Source organism: Xenopus laevis, chromosome 1S (assembly GCF_017654675.1).
Source record: "Xenopus laevis strain J_2021 chromosome 1S, Xenopus_laevis_v10.1, whole genome shotgun sequence".
NCBI classification, from domain to species: domain Eukaryota; kingdom Metazoa; phylum Chordata; class Amphibia; order Anura; family Pipidae; genus Xenopus; species Xenopus laevis.
The window spans coordinates 186,107,078-186,117,747 of record NC_054372.1 but is presented as its reverse complement, the minus strand read 5'-3'; positions in this window follow the sequence as shown (position 1 = coordinate 186,117,747).

Genomic DNA, 10,670 nt, shown 5'->3' with positions numbered 1-10,670 from the left:
CGATTAAAATCACCAGACATCATGTCTCTCTACATGCAGGATTTGTGCAAAAGGCAGTTATTGTGTTAGATTTTGTTTGTACTGGAATCAGTTATTTGAGTGAACTCTAATACATCTGCAAGGAAAGGAAGCCCCCCTATAAGATATTTTGTATCTAACTGTCAATAAATATCTGACACCCAACTGCTGTATGAAGTCAGAATGAAGAGAAACAGATGCTGAGAAAGGGATATTGAAGATAAACTTGATTATTTCAGAAACAATGCAGAATATTTACTTGATTGTATTTAGAAAGTTTCTTATTTCAGTATGATGAAGCTTATATTAAATTTTCATTATCACGATAGTTCCTTTTAATTGCTAGGCCAACTTTTTACCAAAAGCTATTTCTCCACTTCAATTAAGAAGCCCATCCATGGGCACATTGTTGAGAACTTCCACATAGCTTCCTACCGCAGCTTGCTCATAAACGTTACTCTACTTTAGTCACCCAATTGAAATTGCTTTAATGAGAACCATAATGGCTCTGGGGCAGCTCAGTCCACCAGTCTCCGGATTTAATAAACCTTCAGCGGCTTTAGCTGTCGGAGGAGAATTGACCATATCATTAGTAATGCTTGTCCCATATCCAAAACAGATGTCATTGCACAGCATCAAAGGGTTAACTTGGGCGTTCAAGTAGAAATATTTATTTAGTCCCAATTAACATGGATGACAATAGCTGTCAAGCTCACATGCTATTGGCCATTGTTCACCCTGGCTCATATATACAAATATAGCTTAACGTATCGCCTTCTGTGTAAGGTAATAGTGTTTTCGGCCTGCGCCCTGACCACTTCAAGGTCGGCTTTTTTTCTTTCCCCTCTGGCTAAATCTAAGAAGAGACTGTAATGCAATCGTCCCGAGCGCGGCATGGCGACCCTTCTGAAATAGCCGGCTATTAAATCTTTCATGGCTGTAACATTGCAGGTGTCATGTATGTAACCTAATATGTAAAGTATGAAGTTCATAAGACGGCATCAGACGATACTAAATTACCTTTGTGTCATGGCTTCTGGGGATGGAATTTTTTCGAAGGCAAAATTACTCATAAGTGACAGGTGCTTTGGTGAGTTTGCTCATGTGTGTGTTTGAATTTTGCATTTTCTTCAGCTCAAATTCCTCCCTGGAAAATCCCAGCGTGTTCTTATGCCTTTTGTGAGAAACGCCTTCTGGATACGATGAGGCTTCAACGAGGAAAGCTTGTACCTATTCTTTCTCTTTGCTCTTTTATATTCCCATTTAAGCAGGAATAGATGCAAATTAGGAGAAAACTGTATATATTAGCAAATGAATACAATGCAGCATTTTGTTTATTTGTTTATCTTTTTTTCTTATTTTCTTGCTAACAAACTCACTGACGTGTGACTTCTTTATGGAGTGCTTACTCCTTTGCCAATTTGTGGCCTTGTCCCTTTATAAAGGGATGGGACTACTTAGATTTTTATACATAAGCAGGTAAACTGGTACAATGCTGCCCTTAAATAACGTTTCCAGTATCACAACACCTTGCTTCCATCCAAAAGCCAGGCAATGTAGAAATTCAATTGTAGGTGGGGATACAAACAAGTGCTGGCGAATCTGAGCAAGAGCTCGAAACATGTCGTGTTCGTGAATAAAGGCACCGTTTGCAGCAGATTCGCCTGCGTTTGTTTGTCTCCACACCTACATTTGAGTTTCTAGATTTTTATACAGGTATGGGATCCGTTATCTGGAAACCCGTTATTTGGAAAGCTCTGAATTACGGAAAGGCAGTCTCCCATAGACTCCATTTTATCCAAATAATCCAAATATTTAAAAATGATTTCCTTATACCTGTATCTCTGTAGTAATAAAACCGTTGCTTTGTACTTGATCCCAACTAAGATATAATTAATCCTTATTGGAAGCAAAACCAGCCTATTGGGCTTATTTAATGTTTACATGATTTTCTAGTAGACTTAAAGTATGAAGATCCAAATTACGGAAAGATCCGTTATCCGGAAAACCCCAGGTCCCGAGCATTCTTGATAACAGGTCCCATACCTGTATTTTACACTAAAAGGACATTATTAATTTTTTGCAATATCACTACTGACCAGTTAATTTACTGTTGCAGCTGTGACATTATATTTATACTCTCTCTATACAGATATATAGTGAATAAAGTACCCCCTCTTGTAAATTATAAGGATATTAAAAGTTACTGAGGAGTTTCATGACCATATAAAAACACGAAGCCGAAGGCCGAGTGTTTTTATACAGGTCATGGAACTCCGAGGTAACTTGTAATATCCTCATATTTTGCAACAGGGGGTACTTTATTTATTATAATACATAAGTTTCAGTGAGTCATGTGACAGAAATAACATCACTACTCACCGTTTATAACTGATGACATCAGAACTCACCGTTTATAAGGATATAATTTACAAGATATTCATGTATATATATCAGACAGAGGATCGCACTCACAGGACTTAATGCAAAAATACTGGTGTTTATTGGAGTCCAATACTCTATCTACATTGTACCGTACACACACACACACAAACAAACAAACAAAACAAACACACATTATGCAGGCCAGATAGCTCAGGACCTGGGGTTTTCCAGATAACAGATCTCTTAATAATTTGGATCTTCATGCCTTAAATCATGGAAACATTAAATAATCCCAACTGGCTGGTTTTCTTCAAATAAGAATTTATTAATCAATGATATCTTAGTTTGAATCATGTGCAAGCTACATTTTTAAAAAATTGGATCAAATTGGTTTATGGCTGATGGATCTTTCAGCATAAAGGTTTTTCAGGTAACGGATCACTTACCTGTACTAAAATGTATAAGGCTGAAGGACAGTGTGTTTGTACCCTGCACCCAGGCCCGGATTGTGCTTAGTGGCCCCAATTATGGAAATCCGTCCCTGCCTACACCTAACACCTATCATCCTCCAGTGTTGGGAGCTTTAGTTTAAAGGGAATGTATTGGTGGAAAATTGTTTCCCCCTCTGGAAGTGCAAGCTAATAGAGCCCACAGTCCATCTGGGGGAAATAATACTATTTTGTGCAAAAAAAGCCTCCAAATAAACACTATGCCATCTGCCCCGCAAGGGAGCTTTTGGTGCTGGTGGCCATTGTGGGACACAATAATGCAAATTCGGCTCAGTGACATCAGAGGCTTGTGCATAATGAGCGAGTCAGGCGGCTCTCATATTAAGCACATGTGTGTGTGATAAAACATGCCTGTGCAGGGAGCTCCCTCCAAGTACCATAGCCTCCAAGGGGTAATGTATGGAATGAGCTTGGCATATTGAGGCACATGAGCGCCTCCTCTGATTTGCTATAGACAGAAACACAAGGGCCATGTTGTCTTAACATACCTGGAGTATTTTATCTGGAATAGTGGGTTTCAAATAGGCATGCACCAAATCCACTATTTTGGATTCGGCCGAACCCCCGAATCCTTTGTGAAAGATTCGGCCGAATACCGAACCGAATCCGAACCCTAATTTGCATATGCAAATTAGGTTTGGGAAGCGGAAAACATTTTTACTTCCTTGTTTTGTGGCAAAAAAGCATGCGATTTCCCTCCCCATCCCTAATTTGCATATGCAAATTAGGATACTGATTCGGTTTGGCCAGGCAAGAGGATTCGGCCGAATCCTGATCCTGGATTCGGTGCATCCCTAGTTTCCAGGTGTTACTGACAACTTCCAATTCCTAGCACCCCCAACAGCCTTCCATACTAGCCTAAGTCTATTTCATACCAAAAACTAATTCTAAGCTGTATGTCCTTTTAAATTAAGCAGCACATCCAGAACATCAGATTTGGCATTCTCGTTACTGTGCAAATTCCCTAACGAACGCTGGCGTAGTTTTGCTAGTGTTACTTCGCACCCTTACGCCTGGCGAAGTTTCGCTAGCGACGTAACTACGCAAATTCACTAACGCGCGCAGTGTACTGAACGCTACCTTTTACGCCAGACTTCCTTCGCCACCTCAGACCTGGCGAAGCGCAATAGAGTAGATAGGGATTGCTTCAAAAAAAGTCAAAAATTTTTCTAAGTCCCAAAAAACGCTGGCGTGTTTTCTACATTATGGGTGATAGGCTGAAAAAGATCGAAAAAATTTTTGGAGCTCCCCTCCTTCCCCCCTACATTTCCTGACTCATGGCAACTTACCTATACAGTGGGCACATGTGTAGGGCAAAATAACATTTTTATTTGATGTTTTGAAGGTTTTCTAGGCATTTGTAGTACTGATATGTATTTGAAATTTGAATTTGGCAAATGCCAAAATTCAAATTAGCCTTCGCTAGCGTAACTTTGCTTTACTTAGCGAATCAACGCTACCGCAAATTCGCAACCTTACGCTACCCCTGAGCGCAACTTCGGATTTTAGTGAATTTGTGAAGCGCTGGCGAAACTACGCCTAGCGAAGTGCGGCGAAGTGCGGCAAAGTTACGCCTGGATCAACTACGAATCTTAGTGAATTTGCCCCTATCAGTCTACCCTTCTATTAGTCTAGTGGGGAAAACAGGTTTCCGCTAATAGGTGACCTTTACCAGGTTAATGGCCCCAGGTTGGGCATAACACAGGGCTACATAATGTATTTTTGCAAATACATTTGTTAAGATTTGTTTCTGTAGTAGCAAAGCAGTTTGGTTGCCATCAGGAACAGTTTTGGAAGTGCAGTTTTATTGGAGTCTCTTGGGTTTAAAAACCTAGATAAAATACTGTATTATAGGCATGAGGGATTTCCTGCTGTTGAGGATGCTGGAAATAATAGTACATGAGCTAAAGTCAAAAATTCCAAATTTATGTACTTCATCCTTCAGACAGAACCTAATCCCTTCTCTTCATCTGCTGCCCTGTTGGTTAGAACCCACAGCGGGCAGCATTTGTTTTTGATTATTTTTTCCCAGTATGAAACAATCTTGCTCTTTGTAAAAAAGCAATATAATGAATAATAATGTCCCTTTAAAAAAAACTATAAAAAAAACCCTATAATAGCCAGTCATTTCATCTGCCTATTTCTAATTATCTGCAAACTTCAAGTCTTTAATGGGAACCTACTCCAAAATACTTGTTTCTCCAGTAGCTGAGTGAATGGCTGTGTTGCAGAGATCTGCTTATTTGCCGTATAGCCCTTACAAGTAGTGATGTGCAAAACTGACCTATTTTGTGTCTCTGAAAAAATCCTCCAAATTGCAAAATGTTGGCAACATTTCACCACGTTCATTAGAGTCAATTGGGAAATGTCTGATTTTTCTACATTTTTTTTCTGCACAAACTTTTGTTTTTTCCTAGCATAACAAAACACGTGGAGAAATTCTAAGCCATGTTCCAGTATCTTACACTAATGAGATCTAACAGGATGAAACAGGCTGTCTGCAAGTTTGGAGATATGGCTCTGAACTATTAGGCTGTATCTGTGCTATAAACCAGTAGTTCTGCATGGATAGTTGGCCAGAGGGACATAAAGGAGTGATTTGCATGTCTCCGCCCATGTGAGAGTCAAACTCAAATTTTTGGTATTAAGGCAGGGCAATATATATGGCATGAGGCAAGTAATTACCTTCTGTTTTTAGATGGCTTTGCATGGCATTTCTTGCACGTAAAGGACTTTTTAGCTCCTTTTAGCCTGTCTCACCCTAACCAAGTTCGGTTCTCTGCTTAAATAAATTTTTGAAATTCTAATATTGGTCCCTTGAAGTTTCAAAACAATGGCTGATCCAATGGTTCACGACACCTTTCAGGTTGACTGACCTAAGTTCTGTGACTCTCTATCTGTAAAGACTCTAAAGAAAAGCTATAAAATGGTCTATGAGCAAATGTGGAGAATAACAGAGGCTTTGAACAGTGCGGTGGAAAATAGGTGTTGGGATTGACGAGTCCTCTCCATGGGTAAAGGGGAAGTGCTATTAGTGATCTCCAGAAAGTGAAAATCAAGGGTGGGGTGAACTTGAGCAGTTTTGGAAGAGCCCGGAAGGGAATATTTGTTTGTTTGTGAAGATTCTCATTCATCCAGGTCATGGTGTGTCTGTAGAAATAAGTCAAATCAATTGGACTTGCTGTGTTTTTTTTCTTGAAGACGTTCCACCAGTCATCCAACTGCCTTTCTCAATTCAGAATGACTTGTAAATAAGATCTTTTGGGAATAAATACACTGGAATGTTGCTCCAATCAGCAAAATCTGTTTATCATAATCATCAAGAAATTCTAATATTGGTCCCATGAGGTTTCACAACAATGGCTTGTCCAGTGGTCCAATGATACCCGTTGACTGACCTAATGTTCTGTGACACATTAACTGTAAAGACTCTAAAGAGAAGCTATAAAATGATTTATGAGCAAATGTGGAGAATAAAAGAGTCTTTGTTCAGGGAGGCTGGAATGCCAGTATAGGTGTTGGGATTGATGAGTCCTCTCCATGGGTAAAGGGGAAGTGTGATTAGTGATCTCCAGAAAGTGAAAATCGGAGGAATGAGCTTGAGCAGTTTTGGAAGAGCCTGGAAGGGAATATTTGTATGTTTGTGAAGATTCTCATTCATCCAGGTAATGGTACGTTGCTTCAATCAGCATAATCTGTTTATCATAATCATCAAGAATGACATGAAGTAAGGTGTTGATTGTATTATCAAGATTCTAGCTGTGAGGTGTTATTAAACTTTCTAGGGAGAGGTGCCAAAAAACAGCATTGTATGTGGCAGACAATAAATGTTGCACCCCCCCCCCTGCACCTCTATTCAAATTTGGTTTTTCAGTTTTTACATATATGGAAAATTTTGACCTTTGAAGGCACCCAAACATCGGCCATTGTTAGTGCTGAATCGTCAGATACAGGTAGAATTCTATTGTTTCTGTCTGTATATCTGATGATTCAGCTCTACACGTGTGTATTGAAACGAATGATCTTTCTTGGAAAGATCTTTTCCAAGAAAGATCGTAATTGTTACGTCTATGGCCACCTTTATTGAAAGAAAAATGGTACAATTGGAAAAGGACAGTTCCCATTGACTTCAATTTGGCCTGGACAGCTTTTAGATGTCAAACTTTTGTGTTTCAAACTTTTTTCAAACCATTTTTAACACTTTTTAAATAACATTTTTTTGTAGTTTAGAGTAATTATAAAAAAATGCAAAAAATAAAAAAATATGAACATTCGTAAATGGGCCCTATGACTTCAAGCAGGGCCGGTAGGTTTTCCTGGAGCAAAATTGTTCGGTTGAGAGATTATATAATAAAATTTCTACTTAATAAATAATAATAATCAGTAATTAAGACTAATAATTAATTATTTAGAATGTCCAGCTGCTATGGAAGTGGTCTATAGTAGAGAAAGAAATGAGCCATTTATATCCAAACTTTGCTATCAAAGTCTGTAAAAACTGCAGAGCTGTAAACAGTGAGATAGGATTTATGAGCTCTGTGACAGCCTTCTCTTTAACATAGATATCTAGAGCCTGATATTGTGCAGGAATCCCTAAGACCCTTTCTAGGGCCCCATCAGTTGTAAAGGGGCCTAACCAGGGCTAAGAGACCCAGCCACTGCTACAAAAGGACAGTCCTGTCAATAGTGTTAGAGGGCTCCATGGCAAACAGACTCTGACCATCACCCTTGAGCTGTTGGTTGTTCTACTACAACTGAAGAGCCACAGGTGTTGCCATCTTGCCTATACTTCCACTCTTCCTACCTACAACTTCTGCACATCACTATATATGTGACCAAGAGTTGTTCCTCATATGTGAGCCCCCCCAAAGAAAGCTGTGTCTGTATATCTGGGAAAGACCCTACATTGACAGTTGTATTATTTATATCTTGAGGTGGCCAAAAAGATGTAGATTTTTAAAATTATTGCATAACCGAGCTAATCTTTCATGAAAAAGTTGTTCAAAAGTATGATTTGCCCATAAACAAAAACGACCATTTCAAGTGAATCTTGGTGAAACCCAAACCAGAAGAGGACAGGGCGTATACGTTTTTCAAACTTTTATTTGCGTATCCTTCATTCAATGCCGAGCTTTCATTGCATCTCTTATGTATTCAAGGCATAGGGCTGCTCTTGCTCTAATGCTACTAACCCCAATAAAGAAGAAAAACAATAAAAAAGTGAAAAAATATTTAACTTAAATATCTTTGTGATTCCTTTGTCTTTTTCGCTGTATATATGTACTGCTGTGATTTATTGAAGTTGATGAACATTCGGTATATGCACCTGTCATCATTTTGTTATTTTTCACCACCCCAATTCTTAAAGGACAAGTTTCTTAAAATTCTTAAAATTTTCATTTTTAAAACGAAAAAAAAACCCACCAAGACACATTTAACTTTAAATTCGCAAAGTCTTTATTAAGAAATAACTTACCGGTTCTCTGGTTGCGCTCTTCTTCAGAAAAGGCGACAGGGCGACGATCCATCGTGCAACGCTCGATTTCTCCTCCCTTGCTATCTCCTATAGAAGGCAGGTATGAGAAATCAAGCGGCGCAAGTGGAGAAACGTTAAGTTATTTCTTAATAAAGACTTTGCGAATTTTAAGTTAAATGTGTCTTGGTGGGTTTTTTTTTCTTGTGTAGTAACAAATTTTTATTTTTATGTTACTGGTCCTTTAAGCGATTGCAATTGTAATCATTGAATGACGAAATTTTTTAAACCTGCCCATTCAATTTTCTAACCATTGTCGCCAGTACAATCATTTGAACCGCGCCTCTTTGTGTTGTGCATATTTACCCTTTGCACATATTGCACTCTTTTATTTATTATATTCTTTGCAGCAGCCATTGAATAATGGTATGTTGAGCAGTTGCTGGTCACAAAATCCGCAACTCGTCGCCACATCACCAAATATCCATCAGTAGAGACACTCTGGGTTTTGGTCTAAGACAGGGCCTTCCAGTTTTCTCCATATTCACAATACAACATGAAATGGAGGTCAGTGGAGCTATTGGGCTGTGTGCAGGCCATACAAACCTATTGGAGAACCACATCTGGCCTGTTGACCTCCAGTTGGACAGCCCTGGTTGAAAAGGTCCATAGCTGTTGGATGGCCACGAGGAAAGGACTTCTGCTGTTGCTATTTTATGACTAATTCTAGATTCTGTGCTGAAACAGATCTGCAAATCCATGAGAGATGGTCTGTAGTTTATCACGGTTTTACTTAGTCTATGCTTAGATCCAAGCCTAATCCCTCACAGGAAAGAAGGATAACCCAAGTGCGAGCATAACTGTTTGTAAAGGTTATAGGTTTAACCAATCTACAATAAATAACATTGAGTGAGAAATTATGAGAACCCTTCATTCATAACCTCAACAGAATGTTTCTTGTTATTGATGAGCTCTCACATCAGCTTTCAGGAATTTTATCCCATGCTTTTGCTCTGAACTGTTTAATTTCTGTGAGATTTCTGCACTTCCTTAAATGAACTCACTGCATTTCTTGCCAGAACAGTTCAAAAGGGCCAGACCTGAACCTGATTCCTCTTCAGCCACAATTTAGCAGATTCCTTTGCATGTTTTAGGAGCGGTGGTTGTCTTTCTGTTAGCTAAACTTTGACCTGGCTTCTTTTGACATTAAACAGCCACTGTTAAAGTACATTTACCCACTGAACTGTGCTTAGTACAGGGAAATGATTGGTATCTCTCTATACAGGCTGTGAAAAAAACGGCCAACTCTGTGGCTGGATGTTCCACTAATGACACTCCCCCATCTGCCTTCATAGTAACATAGTAACATAGTAACATAGTAAGTAAGGTTGAAAAAAGACACATGTCCATCGAGTTCAACCTTTTTTTTTTTTTTTTATTAACTACCTATCTGCCAGTTGATCCAGAGGAAGGCAAAAAACCCATCTGAAGCCTCTCCAATTTGCCTTAGAGGGGGAAAAATTCCTTCCTGACTCCAAAATGGCAATCGGACTAGTCCCTGGATCAACTTGGACTATGAGCTATTTCCCATAACCCTGTATTCCCTTACTTGCTAAAAAGCCATCCAACCCCTTCTTAAAGCTATCCAATGTATCAGCCTGTACAACTGATTCAGGGAGAGAATTCCACATCTTCACAGCTCTCACTGTAAAAAACCCCTTCCGAATATTTAGGCGGAACCTCTTTTCTTCTAATCGGAATGGGTGACCTCGTGTCAGCTGGAAAGACCTACTGGTAAATAAAGCATTAGAGAGATTGTTATATGATCCCCTTATATATTTAAACATAGTCATCATATCACCCCTTAAGCGCCTCTTCTCCAGCGTGAACATCCCCAATTTGGCCAGTCTTTCCTCATAGCTAAGATTTTCAATACCTTATACCAGCTTAGTTGCCCTTCTCTGTACCCTCTCTAATACAATAATGTCCTGTTTGAGTGATGGAGACCAAAACTGTACGGCATATTCTAGATGGGGCCTTACAAGTGCTCTATACAGTGGAAGAATGACCCCCTCCTCCCGTGACTCTATGCCCCTTTTAATACAGCTCAAGACCTTATTTGCCCTTGATGCTGCTGACTGGCATTGCTTGCTACAGCCAAGTTTATCATCTACAAGGACTCCAAGGTCCTTTTCCATAATGGATTTGCCTAGTGCAGTCCCATTAAGGGTATAAGTGGCTTGGATATTTTTACATCCCAGGTGCATGACTTTACATTTATCAAC